This window comes from Mesocricetus auratus, unplaced genomic scaffold (assembly GCF_017639785.1).
Source record: "Mesocricetus auratus isolate SY011 unplaced genomic scaffold, BCM_Maur_2.0 Super-Scaffold_100010, whole genome shotgun sequence".
Taxonomy (NCBI): Eukaryota; Metazoa; Chordata; class Mammalia; order Rodentia; family Cricetidae; genus Mesocricetus; species Mesocricetus auratus.
The window spans coordinates 41047748-41067231 of NW_024429194.1; positions in this window are offsets into that span (position 1 = coordinate 41047748).

Sequence of the window (19484 nt, forward strand, 5' to 3'; positions counted from 1 at the left end):
AAGTCTTACTATTTTTCTGACTCTAAACTGACTTTGACCCACAAATGCTGCAATCTTGCATGACTGAAACAGGTATTTATTATCTCCAGATAACTGGCTCAGCTCTCTCTTTTTCACTTCCCTGTAGATATCCTCCTACTGGCAGAAGACAGCCTATAACCGCAGTAGCTGCCAATGGTGTTGTTCTGAGCTTATTAGGAACCCTCCTGTAGCTGACCCAGAGCCAAGAGAAGACACCTCTGTACATGTTAATAAATTTCTCCTCAAAAAAACACAAGAAATGTAAAAACAAGTAGATATGGGGAAAAGGGAAAGGATGGCAGGGCTGTTTACTTTCAGCTTTGCTGGTGTCTTTACTGAACTACCTGTACCAACTAACGAGTAGAAAAAAGTTGTTTTAACCCAGTGATTCTACCAATGATCCCTCTATCCAAGGCTCTTTACACCCAGGGCTAGATATAATCTGCAGGGGTAAGGATCAATGCAAGCACAATAGGATTATTGAAAAGCTCAGTATTGCTGATGATGCAGAGTTAATGAGCAGCGCTTCTGTCCATTCCATCAAGCTCATGGGCTGTGACTGTGGCAATACTTCCACCGACTCTCTACCTTTCATCTAAGTAGTCTCTTTCTCCCTCATTTAATGTAACTGCACATGTGATTAACCACCCCTTAAGGCATGCGATTGGAAAATTCTCGTACATTCGTGTTCTTTCCAAAGATGCTGACTTTGTCTAATGAGCTCTGCATCACATGGTCTGCGTTGAGCATGGTAGGGTGTCAGTAACTGTCCATTGAATCAATGCAGAAAAGATATGAAGCATTTGTGTGACTTATTTTTATTTATTAACCCCTACATTCATCCAATACAGCATGTCATTTGAGAGAGTTTATACCTGAAGAAAAGAAGTATTTGCCTGAGCAATTGATATTTTTGTAAGGATATACAAGGTTCCTATGGCTGAGAAAACATTGAATTTCTATCCTTATTCACACTCAGGACCCTGCCTGCCTTCCACACACACTGACAGATCTTGATAAGATAGCCATGTAACCTGCCTCCCAGACTGGATACTTGGACAGAGAAAATGCATGAATTTTAGCAGAACTTCCAGGAAGTATAGTCATCTAACTTCTTGATGCTCTCCAACATGTCTGTCACTGTATTAAGTCTTGAGGAGAAGAAACCTAATGAATGTGTTTGCCCCTGTAGTTGACACAGGATGGTGAGAGACTTGGGAAATGGGTCAACACAGCACACTTCCTGTTTTTACTGTTATCACTTCCAGGAGTCTCATTTCTTCTGCTACATGTTTCTACTCTAGATATGAGGTTTGAGAAGCAAGTGACCCTATTTTATTCTCACATTAACCAGGTCCTTATTAATTTTTGATCTCTCTCTGCCTGTCTCTGTTTCTGTCTCTGTCTTTCTCTTTCTCTTTCTCTTTCTCTGTCTCTCTCTCTGTGTGTGTGTGTGTGTGTGGTGTGTGTGTGTGTGTGAGTGTGTACCAAGAGTTGGCACTGGGTGTTTTCCTTAATCATTCACCACTATGATTTGAGACAGTTTTTCACATTGAACCTGAAGACCTGTGAGTTGTCTGACTAGTGTGCTTCTGGGATGCTCCTCTTTCTAACTCCTACTACTGGGGTTGTAAACACATACCTCCATGCCCAGATTTGTACATGTGTACTGTTAGTATCCAGGCATCTGCACTGGCCTGTCCTTGAGGTTCTGACAGGATACGCCCTCAGCTGCAGCCACTAAGAGCAACACCTGTGCACATTCACTGCTTTCCCTCTTAAAAGGGCCTGCCCACCTCCCATCTTCCCCATTCCCCCTCTCTCTGTTTCTTGTGTAGCATAAATAATAAAAACTCAGAGACAGATACTGGGGCTCAAACTGAATATCAGATAAGCAAAGAAACCAGCCAGTAGCTTTTACCTCTACCACGGCTGAAATGTCTTCCCTGTGACTGGAAACTGGATTTCCCATGAGACCCTTTGCTTCTTGCTTATAAACCTCTCTAGTACTGGGGTTAAAGGTGTGAGCTCTATTACTCATTTAGACTGATTCACTCTTGTTAGCCCACGAATAGTCTTGGGCTCACAGAGATCCTCTGCCTCTGTCTCCTGAGTCCTGGTTTAAAGGTGTGTACCACCACTTCCTGGCATCTATGACTAACTAGTGTGGCTAGCTTTACTGTCTGATCTCCAGGCAAGCTTTATTAAATCATAAACAATATATAACCCCATCTTTTCCTGTCTCTGTCTCTGCCTCTCCTCCCTCTGTCCCTGCCACCCCCTCTCTCAGACCCTGTCTTCTTCTACTCCTGTCCCCAGAGGCTTGTCTCCCTCTCCCCTCTCCCCATTTCCATTCACTTTCCCCCAATTAAAAAATCCTCCACCCAAACCCTGTGGAATGGCATCTTTCTCTGGCATACAGCTTTTTAAAATTACAACAGGTTCTAGGGATATGAATTCAAGTCCTCATGCTTGCCTAGCAAGTCCTTTACCAACTGAGCTGTCTCTCAGCCCTGTTACCTTTGATACATTTTGATATTTTTGTCCCAGCTCATGTGTAGCTGTTTCTTGAAACAGAATTTCACTCTTTTCCTGAAACCATCGGGAACCCTCCATGGCCTTACCCCCACAGCAGTCCTCCTGCCTTTCAAGTGTCAGGATTACAGAAGGGGGTCACCACGCTGAACTATACACATCATCTGCCCATAATTAGCAACAAGAACTAAAACTTCTTAGAGTTTCCTTAACAAACCCATGCCCTCAGAAGCTTAAGGTGCCAAAGGGGGAGGAAACAAATCATTAACACAAAAAAATGAGGAAAGGAAGATATTGTTCTAATTTACTTGTTTTCTGAGATGTGATTCTTCTGCCCCCGTATCACAGTGTCACCCCTACACCACAGTGTCACCCCTACCCCACAGTGTCACCCCTACCCCACAGTGTCATCACCCCTACCCCACAGTGTCATCACCCCTACACCACAGTGTCACCCCTACACCACAGTGTCATCACCCCTACACCACAGTGTCACCCCTACACCACAGTGTCACCCCTACCCCACAGTGTCATCACCCCTACACCACAGTGTCATCACCCCTACACCACAGTGTCATCACCCCTACACCACAGTGTCATCACCCCTACACCACAGTGTCATCACCCCTACACCACAGTGTCATCACCCCTACACCACAGCATCTGGCTCTCTCCATAAAGGGCCCTTGGTCTTCCTCAGGAAGCCATTTTCAGGAATTTTCAGGCAACATTTTCACTTTGCTGCTGTTTTGTAGTGGGACTCAAATAGTTGCATCCAAGGACAAATGCTAAAGCAGCATGAGCTGATAATTCTTTGCCATGACACCAAAGAAAGTAAGAAGAGAAATGGGATGGGGAGAGGGAAAGTTTAAAGATGGGGTGGGGGTGATGGTGAGGGGGTGGGAGATAAAGTGAAAGGAGGAGGAAGAGGAAGAGGAGAAAAGAAGAGGAAGAAGAGAAGGAAGCAGCAGCCAGGTTTTCCCTCTTCTCTTTCTTCCTTTCAAACATCCTACTCTCAGAAACATTATCATTAAAAAGTAGAATTGATGGACCATGCAATAGGAGTCAGGGAGCCAACCATTGTACTCAATAGTTCTTGTGCCTGGTCAAGCACTGCCAAGCACCCTATGAAGCAGAAATGCCATGTCCATTGTACATCTAAGAAAACTGGGGACCCAGTTGTCAAGACATTTGCCTAAAAATAACACAACTGGTAAATATTAGAACCCAAATTCAAATGTTTTTTGTCACTAGACCATTCTTTTGCTAGAAATAGTGTTAGGAACCAGCCTTCCTTCAGTCACTAAATTCAGCACATGTCCACTGAGACAGGAGTAGAATATTCCCACTATGTGCATATGCTATGTCCCCTTAAAAGACCCCTGACATCACAGTCATGCCTCCCTCTATGTGTGTGTGAGAGAGAGAGAGAGGGAGAGAGAGAATAGAGAGAGAGAGAGAGAGAGAGAGAGAGAGAGAGAGAGGGAGGGAGGGAGGGAGAGAGAGGGGGAAAGAGAGAGAGGGAGAGAGAGAGAGAAGAGAGAGAGACAGAGAGAGACAGAGAGAGAGAGACAGAGAGACAGAGAGATCTGTTGGGTTTCATGGCATGATCTTTGCAGCATTCCTTGGGCCCGGTTGATTCACCAAGGTACTCTACTGCCAAAACTCTAACAAGTATGTATATGGTATTCCAATGGAAACTTCTCATCTTTAAAATAATGGATTCACTTACTTCAACCCGAGGTCTTCTTTAGCTTCAAAATTATGACTCCGTGAAAATCATTTTAAGTTACAAGTAAACTTACATTCATGGAGGAAAGGAATACACACAGAGCCAGGCATGGTAGTGAATGCCTTCAGTTCCAGCAGAGACAGGGGCATCTTTGTGAGTTTGAGGCTAGCCTGGTGAACATGGTGAGTTCTAGACCAGTGGGGATTCCATAGTACGACCCTGTCTTGTAGAGGGGAGATTTTTCTTCATCTAACCTGGTCCTACTGGACAGGTTTTCTTTCTGCCCACCAGGTCACTTCAGCCACTTATGCAATAACCACTCAGAGGGTTAATATGTGTTTATAGTTGTCTGGCTAATGGCTTAGGCTTTTTACAGGCTAGCCCTCTCTTAAGATATTAACCCATCCTCATAAATCTGTGTACCACCACATGGTTGTGGCTTACTGGTAATGCCTGTGCATCTTGTTTCCCAGAAGCTACATAAATGACATCTCCCTGACTCCACCTTCCTGCTCTCTGTATCTTTGTTTAGATTGCCCACCTAGCTAAGCTTTGCCTGTCTATTGGGTGAAACAGTTTTATTCATTAAACAATAAAGTGACACATATTTGCAGTCTACAGAAGGATATCCCACATCACTGTCTTAAAAAAAAGAATCCACACAGAGAAGGATGCTCAGGAATCTTTATTTAGGTGTGGGGTCATATGCCTTTAGCTCCAGCACTCAGAGGTGAAGGCAAGAGGATCCTGAGTTTGAAGTCAGCACAGACTACACAGAGAAAGAGTCTCAAAGTAAAAGATTTTTCCCTCAAGAACCTGAGGTATAGCCAAAAACAGGAAAAGACTGAAAACAAAACAGTACTGGAAGGTGAGGTGAATCCCCAGTCCTTGTCAGGTGGCCTGGAGTCTGACAGGCAAGAGAAAGTTTAAGAGTATAATCTAGGTCTGGCAGGAAGCCACCCAAGCAGGAGTCAGGTCCCTGATTGAGCTGTATTCAGCAGAGCCATCCAAGTAGTGGGATGGAGATGTAACGGAGCAGATAAAACTATGTCAGGAAACTTAAGAACAAGTGGATGGCTGCAGAGTAAAACAAAGTGACAGGTGACAGTTTGGGGCATTTAAGAAATGCTGGGGGTGGTTGTCTAAGATTGTTGCTTGTGTGAAAAATTATTTCACCACCCAGATTTGTGTACATTTATCATGTGGCTAGCCATGTGCTTGTTATAGAAGCAAAGGCAGATGTCTGCGAACTTAAGGCTAGCCTGGTCTACATAGTGAGACTCTGTCTCACAAAATAAAAAATTCACTCTCCTGTTCTTTTGGACATCAAAATTCAATGGAAGAGAAAAAGCATGACAGCCGACCATAATTACACATTGTGATGATGGCTACACAGAAGGGGAGTCCTCAGAGGACACAATAAAAGGAGACGACTTTCTGCTAGATGTAGGAATATGGATAAATGAAATGCTGAGTAAATGTCACTGAAATTAGGCAAGAAATAACAAAGAGAAAGCTATCTGTGCACAACAGAGAACTGCGCAGAGATTTGTCATCCATCAGGCTAGAATATTTAAATGCATAAAAGACATGTAATTGAACTTTCTAAATCAGATTTGTCCTTTCCCTAGGACACGGGGTCTCCCGTATTCATTACAGACTGATAACTGGTCGTTGATCTTGGTTTCCTTGGATGATATTTGTCCTAGTCAAAGATTACTGCTAGTAGGCACATGATGTAGCCCCAGCTCCTAAAGTGGGAGGGTCAGTCCAGTCCATGAATCCATCAGTGCTAACATAGTGTCGGAGAGATAGGAGACAGGGAGAAAAAGAGGGAAGAGGCAGAGTGTGTGTAAGTTTGCTGTCTTCTAGGCTTCAAGTCTATTGGTGTTTCTGCTAAAGTCAAAGGATAGTTGCCTAGTACCCATGAGGCTCTGGGTACCTGCTTTATCTTGACAAAAAAAGGAGAAATTTCCAAAGTCACATTCTCTGTTTTTGTTTTTGCTGGTTGGGTTTGGTTGGGTTTGGTTTGGTTTGGTTTGGGAAGTGCCTGGAATTAGACTTGGAGCCTTGCACATGTTCTTATACCAACTGAGCTGAAATATTCCCCCAGCTTCCAAAAGATACTAGTGTAATACAGACAAAGAGAGCTCTAGGAAATCTAGGAAATCTGCCTCTAAGTATACCTGTGAGGCTAGGTGATGTGGGGACATAGGTGTTGGGGTATAGGCTGCAAGCTCTTTAAATGTGAGTTCAAAGCCACCTTTCAAGATGACAAGAGTTTAAGAATAACTCGGCTGAAACCCCAGGATTTCAGTCTTCCCTAAATTATTTCATCTTATCTTGTCTTCTTACTATTGCAAAGTGACCTAAACTAGGTTGAGCTTCACCATTGTCAGGTCCTTCTGGTGGACTTCAGCAGCCTATACCAGTGAAAGGAGAAACAAGAGCCTTCGCTCCTGAAACCCAGTAACCAGGTTGACATAGGAGCTATGAAAGCAACTCTCAGAAGGAACTCCATCACTTTCGGAAATATCCATGACCACTTGTCACAACAGGAAAGCACACACCATGGTGAACTATAGGCATATTTAGAAGGGTTGAAACCAAGGCATAATTTCGAAGACAAAAAGGAGGGGAAATTACATCAGACATTGTGGCCTGCACACAGATGCAGAGTCCTCTAAGGGCTTTGTGAGTTCAGTTAACTTTTTTTAAAACTACCACCTTGGGGATAAAAAGGATAGGAAGGGGAGGAGGGGGGACTTGCTACCAGGGACTTACAAGTGAGCCATCACAGCAGGTGACACCAGGTCATCAGCTTTAGCTGTACTTCATGGCAGAATTCAGGCTTTCATGGATTTTCTCCTTATATAGGATTTTTCTGTCACTTTTCTTTTTGCTCCTGTGCAATTAGTCAATATGGTTACTGGGGCCTGAGCATGACTGCTGTTTACTTCTGTTATGTTGGATGGGACCTGGAAAGAAACAGAGATGGAGACAGGGCCAGGCTTTCTGGATAGTCCTGTTTGAGGAATAAAGGATTCCCTCCCTTTTTTCCTCTCTCCTTCCCCCTCCCATATTTTTCTTACCTCCTTTCCTAGCAATTAAAGGGAAAGCTCAGGTCTGGAGAGATGGCTCAGCAGTTGAGAGCACCAGTTGCTCTGCCAGAGGTCCTCAGTTCAGTTCCCAGCAACCACATGGTGGCTCACAACCATCTCTAGTGGAATCTGATGCCCTCTTCTGGTATACATGCATCCACGAAGCAAGATCACTCGTACACATCAAATAAATAAATAAAAACTTAAAGACAAGCTCCAAAATTTCATGCAGTCCTTGGCAAAAGGGAAAATTTGAAGTAGACCCTCTTATTCCTGCATCAAATTTAGAACTCAGGATAAGAAAATAGAAAGAATAATCAAGACTCATTCGAATATATCAAAGGTAAGAAACCAGGATTCAAATCTGGGGTCAGATTTCCAGAAAAGATGTATGAACATGTTCCTGGAGCATTCCTTTAGGTTTTAGCTAGGATGGATCTGCAGTGGTCATCAAATCTAAGTTTGTACCTGTAGCAAAGTACACTGCCACCCACACCCTGGGCACCCACCCTGTGAATGATTAACAGTTCTTTAAATCTGTGTGAGCAGGAGCTGTGTGTGTGTGTGTATGAGAGAGAGAGAGAGAGAGAGAGAGAGAGAGAGAGAGAGAGAGAGAGAGAGAGAGAGAGAGAGAGAGAGAGAGAGAGAGCATCTGTTAGGTATGCTAATAAAATTCTCTGTGGGTTTACCAGGGCAGTAGGAAATGTTACTCATTCTGCAACATGCAGAATTGCATTTGTTAAAGTGATGCTTGAATGGGTAGTAGCAACTTCCAGCAGCTACTAGCCTCCAAATTGGCATGAACCTAAAAAACAAGACACACTATTTTTGAGCCATCTAGATTTTTAGTAGGACGGTGTTCTCAGTTCCAGATGTCTTATTGCTACAAGCATCCCCCATCATTGCCTTGCACTGTTCTCGTCATTTATTTTATTCTGAGCTACTTAGCAGAATAGAATATTGTTCACATAATCTCAGGGAACAAAATTCAGCTGGCCATCATTTTAATAGCATAGTTGGAGCTTTGTCCATGTCCTCTTTCAATCTCCCCCACAAATGAGAAGATGCACTTTTAGAACTAATTACACAACTGCCAGTTTCAGCATCATTGTATTTCCAACAGCTTTCAATTAGATGCAATGGTACTGTATTTGGAACCGAGCTTCCTACAGGCTCAAATGCTCCAATTTGAAAGAGCATGTGCATGACCTGAGACCTCCTGCTACATTTTAACTATTAATGCTTTCTACGGACCTTCAGAACTTTATGTAGAACTAAATAAATGGAGATATTGAGATACCTTCTGGGTGTTTTACAATATTTAAACAATTGGGAGCAGATATTAATTCTTATTATAAATCACCTTTATTTAGCAACATTTTACAGAACAAATATAAACTAATTAAAGAAAACACTCTGCAGCCATTGGATGTAGGACTATTATGAAACTAAGAATTCTACTCAGAAAACTGTCAACAAGGGAAATAACAAAGATGGACTGAGGAATTTCTTCTGAGCTGGCATTTTGTCAGTGCAGGAAACCCTAATATGGTTTAGCCTTTTGTCCCTACTTTAACTGGTCACACTACTATTTATTCAACAATTAAACACACTATTACTGTTTTTAGCCCAGTTCTGACATGTATGACCTAGTTTGACAATCACTTTTGCTTATATCCCAGAAACACTTGAGGCCCTTTGCAAAGTATCCAGATAGATAGTCTGACTCCAGGAGCAGGCACATATGGGTTAACGCAGTTGTAGTCACACCTCCAAAGTGAGGAGTTCTAGAAGAAGCATTTCATGCACCCATATTCTTACTTCTCTCACCCCCAATTTCCCTCAGAAAATTATTACTTAAGGTAATAGAAGAAATTTCTAGTCTGAAAGAAAGTACACTTACACACATACACACACACACACACACACACACACAATGACATTTCCTAGTGAATTCTTAAAGAAAGAAAAAACTACAGCAGCCTGTTTCTATTATCATAGGCAAGGGGGGCATGAATAGAATGTCCTTCTGTCCCCAGTGTTCACACTGAACTGTTTTATCAGAGAAGGAGCTGGAGAAGAGACAAAGGGGCGGTGCAGTAGGTACAGGATGAACCCTTTTCTACTTGGCTTCAGATGGCTACACTGAATAGAATCTTGCAACATACAGGCAGAAGCTGTATGGTAATATCACATTATCAGCTGCCTTCTTTTGAAATTTTCACCTCAAGCCATACTCTATCCAATCCATCCAAACAGAAGGAAGAAGAAACATATACATATGTACACATATGCTCGTACTTTGGCTAATGTTTAGAAATGATTTTTCGGACAATGACACATGAACATAGCGATCTTGATATACAAGTCTGGATTACGTCAACAAATCTAGGGAAATGAAAGGAAGGAGAATATGCATTCGAATATTCTCAGTAGGGGAATTAACAGAAACTGCCCAACTGCTAAACTTGATAGTGACATGGGTAGGGAAATGTTTTCAAAGTTAGTTGTCCAATGGTGGGTGTGAAACTGTTAAGTAACCAGGGAAAAAGAAGCAGGAAGGGGAATCGAATAAAGAAAATACAATAATCAACTCTCAGTTGAGAAAGGTTTATGCACTTTAGATTCACTCTTTCATAAAATCCTAGAGAGATGAATTATCCAAAGTTGTCATTCCTGGTGGTAATCTTCTGCTTTAATGGGATTTTATTGGAAACAGTTAATGCTATCAGGAATTGCTATAGTATGGCTTTTGGAGTATTTTACAATCGTGTCACTTAGCATAGGCATGTCCTGTGAATATTAATAGCCACATTCCAAGTTGTTCATCAGCAGTGACCTTCAAGCTTGCTAAGTACCATTTGTGAAGCTCGAATTAGAAAGAAGAGATCCAGCCCCCAGGGTCTGATTTCTTCATCATGCCCTGAGAGTCAGGGAAATGAAGAGGTTAGAAAACCAGAGGCTCTTCTGTGGGTTGTTCACCTGATGCTAAATTTATTTAAATCAACCACAACAATCTTCACACTTGAATATCTTCTCCAATATATTTCTCTCATTGAGAATAATCACTTTTATATACAGCATGGTCAGTATACAAATATAGACTATTCCTGTAGATTTTACAACTATTGACAAAGAAATCAAGCAAGGACAACAGAAATTCTAGAAACAGATTTTCAAATAAACAGAAGCTTTCTATATATCTGTGTCATTAGACATCAGTAGGAAAATGGCATGTTTAATACTTAGCATTTAAACATTTTATTATCTACACAGAAAAATTATTCAAGTTTTATGGTATACTCAAAAATGAAAAGCACAGAGAACAATATAAGAATACAGGAAAGTGCTTTACATTTTGGCTTAGGAAAAGATTTCTTAACAAGGATTGCTTTTAAAATATTTGTTTTGTTGTATGTTACATGCATTTGCATGTACCAGAGTATATGTATATACACCACATGTGCGCAGGTAGGTACTCTCGGAGGCCAGAAGAGGGTGTTGGTATTGGAGTTAGCAGTGGTCGTGAGCCACTCAACATGGGTGCTGAGAACCAAACCTTGGGTTTCTGCCAGAGCTACAAGTATTCTTAACTGCTGAACCATCTCTCCAGCCCCAACAATGATTTCTCAAAAATAAATCATAAAGGAAAAGACTGGATAAATTTAAATTAAAAGAATAAAGGCTGGGAATAGTGGTACCTACCAATAATCCAGCACTTAGGAGGCTGAGAGGGGAGGACAGCCTAGGATACATAATGATAGCTCAACTTATCTTAAAGAGTAAAAAAAAATCTGGACAAAACACTTGGATAAAATATGGCAAACTCTCTATGTAGGGAATTCACAAAAGGTAAATCTGAATAGCCTGCTAGTATAAACTAGATACACTGAATATCAATCTTAAGTGACACACAAATTAAAATACAATATAATATTAATATATACTATTCTGATAGATCAAGATATGAAGTTTTTAAGTTGTTTAAGTTTTAGTAAGAATTTGTAGTACTGGGATCTTATACATAGATAGAAAATGGTAGTTAGGATCCATCTTTGAAGGCCAATACGTAATACCTTGCAAAGTTGATGATACCCATATGCAAGGACCAGCAAATCCATCTTATACTCTTGGAAGTACAAAAGATCTTATATACCATTATTGTCCTTGTGTCACCAAAAGGAACTAGAAAAATAGATTACATTTATATGGTGAAATGACACAGTCTCAAAATAGGATTGCACTGACATGCATTAATGTGGATAAATCCTTCAAACAAGTCTGAGTTAGAAGATGGAGAATTTACATACGTGATCACATTTTCATCTCCTTATGGTTTTGTGTATGTATCTATTAACACATCCATCTATCTGTGGTTTAATCTGTGTCTTCTCTCTTTTCACTACACATGGGAGGTAGGTTATATCTCTTGACCTCTTTTCTCTTGTCGCTTTAAAGTGTAAGTGTTTGGGTGTTTCACCTGAACAGACATGTGTACAATAATTTAGAAGAGAGCATTGGATGCCCTGGAACTGGGATTAGAGATGGCTATTAACTGTCATGTGGATGGGAATTAAACCCAGATTCACAGAAGAGCAATCAGTGTTCTTAACCACTCTCCAGTCCCTTTTCTTGTTATTTTGAGATAGGATCTCACTAAATTTTAGCCTAAGCTAGCCTTCAACTTGTGATGTTCTTTCCTTGGCCTATTAAATAATATTTTTTGAAGATTGTATTTCTGAGAAGTTTTAATTTCATGGCAAAATTGAAAGGAAGGCGCAGAGATTTCTCATAGGTTCCCAGTGCCTTGCAAGTGTGGAACTGAAGAGCTCTTGGTAAGCATTTGGCAACAGTCTTTTATCAGCTGCCTTTGCAGATTTTTCTTCCTCCATACCTTGTCTTCTCATTCTCCTTACAGCATGTTTTTTTTTCAAAGAAAACTTAATTTTAATGAACCCCAAGTTATGAACAGTCTTTTCATGGATATGTCTCTGGTGTTATAGCCCAAAGATCATTGCAGTACTCCAGATCACCTCAGTTTTATGGCTTTGTAATTTGCCTTCAGGCCTATGATTTGCTTTGAGTTAAAAACCTGCTTGGTGTTCTCTGAGAGCCCCAAGTCCATGGTTATCTTCAGTCATAATTAATCTCTTGTTCTTCTATCCTTTCAACTAAATTCACTTAGTTCACTGAAGAAAACACAACTTGCCTCCATTAGACTTGGGCTACTCTTTAGTCCACCACTTATACCACAATGCAATGGGCATCAACAACCTCATCATTTTTCTGTCACCTCCCAGTCATGCCATAGCATCCTATGCATGTGCAGTCAATGTTTATGTTGCTGTCCCAGATGGAATTGAGCTATTGTTTCTATGACTACCAATACATCACTGTGCTAAGAAAATACTTTTTTAGACAGATGCTGGAAGAACTAAACAGAGACATGAACACTTAAAGGTAATTTTTCTTTGATATTAGGTAGAGAAGTCACAGCAGGAAGAGCTCAAGACAGTTGGTCACACTGCATCTGGTGTCAGAAGAGAGCAACAAATGCATCCTAGTGTTGGACTCCTTCCTCCGCTCTATATCATCTAGGATCCCTTTGCCTTGGGAATGGTGCTACCCACAGTAACGGTCTTTACACACCAATTAGCATAACCAAGATCATTGCCATAGGCATGCTCAGAGACTATAGATTTTGTCAAACTGGCATTAACAATAGCCATCACAATAAGCAAATAATAGTAATTTTTAAGTTAGAAAATAAAAGATACCACATATTTCCTAAATCGTTCCTCTTTTCTCTATTTGCAATCCAAGAGGAATGGAAACCTTGATGTCTCTTGACTGTCTTAGTGAGTGTTCCATTGGTGTGAAGAGACAGTATAACAACAGCAACTATTATAATGAAACCATTTAATTGGGGTTGGCTTACAGTTCAGAGGTTTAGTCCATTGTCATCGTAATGGCAACATGCAGGCAGACATGGTGCTGGAGAAGAGGCTTGAGAGTTTTACATCCAGATTTGTAGACAGCAGGAAGAGATAGACAGAGAGTGCACCACTGGGCCTGGCTTGGGCTTCTGAAACCCCAAAGCCTACCTTCAGTGGCACACTTCCTCTAACAAGGCAATACCTACTACAACAATTCCACACCTCCTGATAGTGCCACTGATGAGTAATAACATTTAAATACAGAACCCTATGGGGGCGTCATTCTTTGTTTTCAGTCTGATCTCCCTCCTTATTAGCTAGAATCTTTCCTTCAACAAGTTGAGTAGAAACCAGTCTGGTGCAGTATTGATTGAGCAGACAAAGAAGGAAGCCAGCACTCCTCCCAGGGGAGGGCTCAGAAACTTAATTCAACTTGTAGTGATGCCAACATCCTGAGATTACCCCCCCTCCCCCACACTCATGTGCAATTGCTTAGAATTTATGTCGGGAAGCTAACTCAACTCAGCTCAGAGTGAAAGCACATCTTCAGTGAACAAGCTCACACCTGTTCAGGGCGGAGGGCAGAGGCGCAAACACCAGGGAGTGGAATGGAACATGCTTTCTGAGCCAGGTAAAAAATGGAAGCACAGCTCATCTTGAAACGCCCTTGACGATTTCGTGGTGGTCTATTTAAGGAGCCTTCTGAACTCGGACCAGCTGTGTGGGAAGATCTGCCCTTATCTAGCTTCCTAGGAGAGAACTAATGATGAGTGAAATCAAACCAGAGCTGAAAGCAAGGACACTCTTCTTTCCCGTTTAGGAAAAGAGAGAGAACCAACATTACCAACAAAGAGGAGAGTAGCTAGAATCCAGACCGGGGACGCTCATGTTCTGGATTCCAAATTTAGAGAATAGTTAAATGATTTTATTTCCCACAAGCATAGTTAGTCCTCTGAGTTTTCCCCTTCGGGCTTTCTTTCTTTGTATTAGTTTGTACACTTGTTTATTTGGCAACTTCGAATGTCCATGGCACTACCAAGTACCCTCCATGATAAAAAGTCATGGATGCGTAACATCCGGGTCCTTGCTGTAGGGGTCCTCCATCCCCTTTTTGTTCATACACTTGTGCCTCTGGATGGGAGACTCTTAACTGCTTCTCTGCAATCCACAAGAACTGACTTGATGGAGATTAGGGCACATGAATTTCAAGTCAATATATTTTGAATAACACGCCAAGGCTTTCTCATGTGAACTTCGCTGTATATCAGGGTCTCCCAATGGTTTTTTTTAAGTCTCAGTGTTGTCAGCTATCAGTGTCTCTTCTATCCTTGCCACCTCAAAGGAAAGAATTCAGCCAATAGAAACACTCAGTTTGAATACAAGTTTATTTAGCAAAACAAAGCTAAGACTCACAACTCCAGGGATAGATAGGAGTGAGCCTAGCTGAGGGGTATTTGCATACCATTGGGCTCAATATTTGGGATTTTCAAAGAACTTTTTGTGAATATTTATGAGGTGAGTTAAGTGACCTTTTTGCCCTGCTAAATCATGCCAGACAGGATCTCCTTTTCAGAATCTCAGGATACTTTCAAAAGTCACAAGGCAGGGATCAAAACCATAAATACAATGAAGTCAGTGTCTTTTGAGAGTGTAGTCCTGCACGCTTGCGTTTGAATGTGCGTGCGTGCATGTGTGTGTGTGTGTGTGTGTGTGTGTGTGTGTGTGTGTGCGCGCGCGCGCGCAAGCGCGCGCAAGCGTGCACATGCTCTAAGTTCCCTAGGAAAGCACCAACCTGAGTTTCTGTTGCCCAGAAAAACTCAGCTGAAACTCTGAGGATGTCTAACCGCATAGAGCCATTCTGACCACAATGAGACACAACTGGCCCAATTCAGCACGATTACTTCATCTCTAACTCCCTGTTAACCAGGTCCCATGAGGCCCCAGCATCAGAATCTTCAGGAATGAGTCTTGGCACTGATACTTTGTTCTAACAACTCCCCGGATGATTTCAGTGAACAGCCCAGTGCAGAGCCAACACTTTTGTGAACTTCCAGGCAGCTCTTGTGTTGTCTCTGTGCTGTTTCTGATAACTGTTATGCTCAGATCATGGAGTTCCTCAAAGACAAACTAGGAGACCAAGTCCTGTATGTAAAAGCAAAGAGTATTCAAATTTAAGCTTGAACACTCCGTCTATCCAACGCAGCAGTTGAAAGCAGAGAGTGCCCAGCCTAGGTTTTGTTTTGTTTAATCATAGTAGAGGTTGAGAGTGAGGGGATTTTTAGGGTTCAAGACCCTGATTGACAGACCTTTATCAGGGACATCAGGTGATCCTATCTACAATGGTTGGAACATTAGAAATTTCCTTTGGAATGTTAGGTACTTTTCCCTTCAATGGTCCCTTCCTGGGTGATGCCCAGGTGGTCCCAGCTTTCCTGGAGTCAGGTGTTGGTTTAGGGTGAACTGAAAACTCAGTCCTACTTGAGCCTTGGCATGGCAGCAGTGCTATGAAGCTACAATAACTAGATGCTTAAATGTTCACTCTGTGATCATTGATGTTTCCTAAAGAACATAGAAAACTAGCTGCCATGTTCCTGGATAGAAATTCCAAACATCCACGCCAGTATGTCTCCAACTAAGGGTAGAATACCCAGGGAAATACCATGAGAGAAATTTCAAACCTCCTGAAGAAATTTAGTTTGCAAGTCATTAAGCATTGTTGGTGGCAAGAATTACAGCAGCTGTACCTTTTCTTGGAGAAGAGCTTGCCTCCTGTGTCCCCACAGCTCTTCCTTCCATTAGCAACCCTAAAAAGCAAATGAACCAAAAGAGTACATGTTTTTATACCTCAGTTAAACATAGCCAAGAAATGCAGTAGGCCCAAAATTTCCTAATGGAACCAATGAGGGAAGTAAGGGAAGCTTATATGCCCTTTTTTCACAAAAATAGTTGTACAAAAAAGGACAAGGGACTGGAGAGATGGCTCAGAGGTTAAGAGCACTGCCTGTTCTTCCAGAGGTCCTGAGTTCAATTACCAGCAACCACATGGTGGCTCACAACCATCTATAATGAGATCTGGGGCCCTCTTTCTGGCCTGCAGGTGTACATGCAGGTAGAATACTGTATACATAATAAATAAATACATCTTTAAAAAAAAGGACAAGATCAGTGTTGTAAGCAGTGAAGTGCATATGGAAGCTATGCAAACTCCAGTTTTAAAAAAACCTACATGAAGTTGGTAGGTAAGTTAGGCACTTTTATAACATCATATCTTTTACAGGCAAGGAATCACATTATAATTCTCAGATTTCAGCACTCCACTGATATTTCCAAATCATTAAGAAGTCTACAAATACACATACACACATCGAGTGCAAGCAATAAAACACTGTAAGTACAATGAAACTCTTCTAGATTTTAATTCCTAGTATTTAGGAGGCAGAGGCAGAGGGATCTTTGTGAGGTAGAGGCTAGCCTGGTCCACATAGCAAGTTCCTGGACAGCCAGGGCTGCACAATGAGATCCTGTCTCAAAATAAAAATGAAAAAGAAAACAAAGTATTGTGCCCAAATTCTGAAACCCCAAAATCATCAAGAGACCCATTTCGATGCAAAAGCAAAGAGACTTTTATTGTAGTTGTTTAAGGAGCTAACCCCATTAGCTAGGGTCTTTCATCCATTCATCATGGCAGATGGCTGGAGAAAGACCCCAAGAAACCACAAGGTGGGGAATATATTGGGTAGCTTAAGGAGGGTGTCTAGAGGTACACAAGAGTCTCAGGATTGGTGTGCTTCCTGGCTTGGATGGCCAGTCCTGTGTTGATTGGTCAACTGTTTGTTATGGCCTATAGGCCCTCCCAGGATGGTTGCTATGCTCTGCACTTATGTTGTGCAATTATATGTAAAGCAAACCCAGAGCTGTAAAGCACAGCCCCACCATCTGACTTCTGATTGGTTCCTTGCCATGAGGAGGGCATCTGACATTCTAGTGAGTAGAACAGGAGGGGTAAGGTCAGGTGAGCACATGTTAGCCTGTCTTGGCAGCTAAAGCAGGGGTTGCAGGGGCTGGTCCCTTCAGAAGAAGGGAGGGAGGGAGGGAGGGAGGGAGGAAGGGAGGGAGGGAGGAAGGGAGGGAGGGAGGGAGGGAGGGAGGGAGGAAAGAAAGACAAATCCACACACAAAAACACCCAAACAACAAAGAAAAATTCTTCTAGTTAATACTTTGACCCTCATTTAATCTCTCTCTCCCTTCCTCCTCCCTCCCCTTCCTTCTCCTTCTCCTCTCCCTCTCTCTTTCCCTCTCTCTCTTTTCCTCTTCTGCTCTATTTTGTCTATTAAAAAAACTATCTATCTTGAATTTAGGGTTTATCGTTTTTTATTAATACTATTATTATCCAGACTTGTCCAACCTCTTGGTGTTGTAACAGTGTCATCTAAAAACAAATAAATATGTTAAATAAGTTGATGACTTTTGAGTTCGGCCACATTCATACTAGTCCCAGGGTACATGTACAGCCCTCTAGCCACTGGTTGGACATACCTGTGAGTGAAACATTAGTATTGAACAATCTAATAATATGTTACACGTTCAAGTTCACAGACAAATATACTTCTGTCACTTGATCTTTACTGTTTCAATGGAAAATGCAAGCCTCTGCTATGCTATCTTATTCATGTTGTTCCTGAAGAATATTACATTGAGTTAGTTTTATCAATGGTTCACACTCTCAGTGGATTATGTTTTATCCATTGTGTATTCACCAACTTCTGCAATGCAAGTTTCCATGCTTCCATGGTTGAGCACCACTAATTCATATACTTGAGCCTAGAATTTGATGGACTGTGAGACAAATACCATTTTACTTCCACTAGATATTGTCAAATTGATCTGTAAAGCATTTATCCCATAAAAGTATCTTCCCCAAATCAGTGGGTAAGACTTTATAACTTAATTTTCTTGAAGTAATAAGGAAATTCTCTTAGGCAAAGCCTTGCTACCAAATCATAAGTAGCATTCTTGTGCTACCAAAAACTGCTCTGTGCTTCCCTGACAAAGTCAGAATCCAAGAGCTTAGCTCTCTGAGGGTTTTAAGGGGAGATAACTTGGGTAAATACCGTTTGGTTATAACTGTCCTTTAAATCCCAAAATCATTTTACAAATACACAAAATATGAATGTAGTAATAGTAATCGGGTCTACCAGAATGCCTTTATAAAGTTTTTATAATGAATCCTGACTAAGAAAAGTAGACACAGAATTGGAAATGCCCATTCTGAATATTAGACATTAAAGTTAATGATCAGAATAAATCTAACCAAATGCACCTTTTTTTAAGTCAGAGAAGGAAGGGATAAAACTATTGATGGGTGAAACTAGAAGAATGATCTGAGCTTCAAGGCTGGCGGCTGAAAAGTTAATAGCATGGTTAATTCTCCCATATTAAAATTAATGTGCATTTCTGAAGACTGGAGATTGTTTATGTAACTCCTAACATGAAGTCAGCTCTTGGTATCATGAGAGAACAAGAAAAATCTCTCTCAAAAAATTATATTAAATTAGTAGAGAAACTCACTAGAAAAAAAAACATGATGAAAATAAGCCCAATCCTATAAAAAGATTTGCTCCACCTAGTCTCTGTCTTCTTCATGTAAAAATAGTGTTTCCAATGTGAGGGAGAAATGGAGTCAAATCAAACATGGGACTTAATCACTCTGAGCCCCTGTCTCCTTATCCCTCAATGCCCCGAAAACTCTTCCTCCATAGGCAGAACATCTTAGCTTTTTGACCCACAGTCCTGGAGATGGTTTCCACACATGAGTGAGGGTAGAGCTCAGCCTTGAAACAGGAGAAAAGTGGAAGAACAGTCGTGCAACTCAGGACACAAATTTGCAGGGAAACCAAAGGCATGTAGAACTGAACAATGACTGAACAGACTAATGGGTTTAGGTGAAAATTTCCACTTTCCCTTGGGATTGCATCACAGCTTTAGAATTTCAGAGACCCCATTTCTGAGCTTGCAAATTTAAAATTCTGTCTCTGTTTAAGCCCTTTCAGAATCTGTTTGCTTAAGAAAGGAAAGGAAATATAAGGCCCAGAAATCACTTTGTAACACTGCCAGCCAGCAGGTGCAGAGGGACTTCCTGCTATTTATTTAGACATGTTA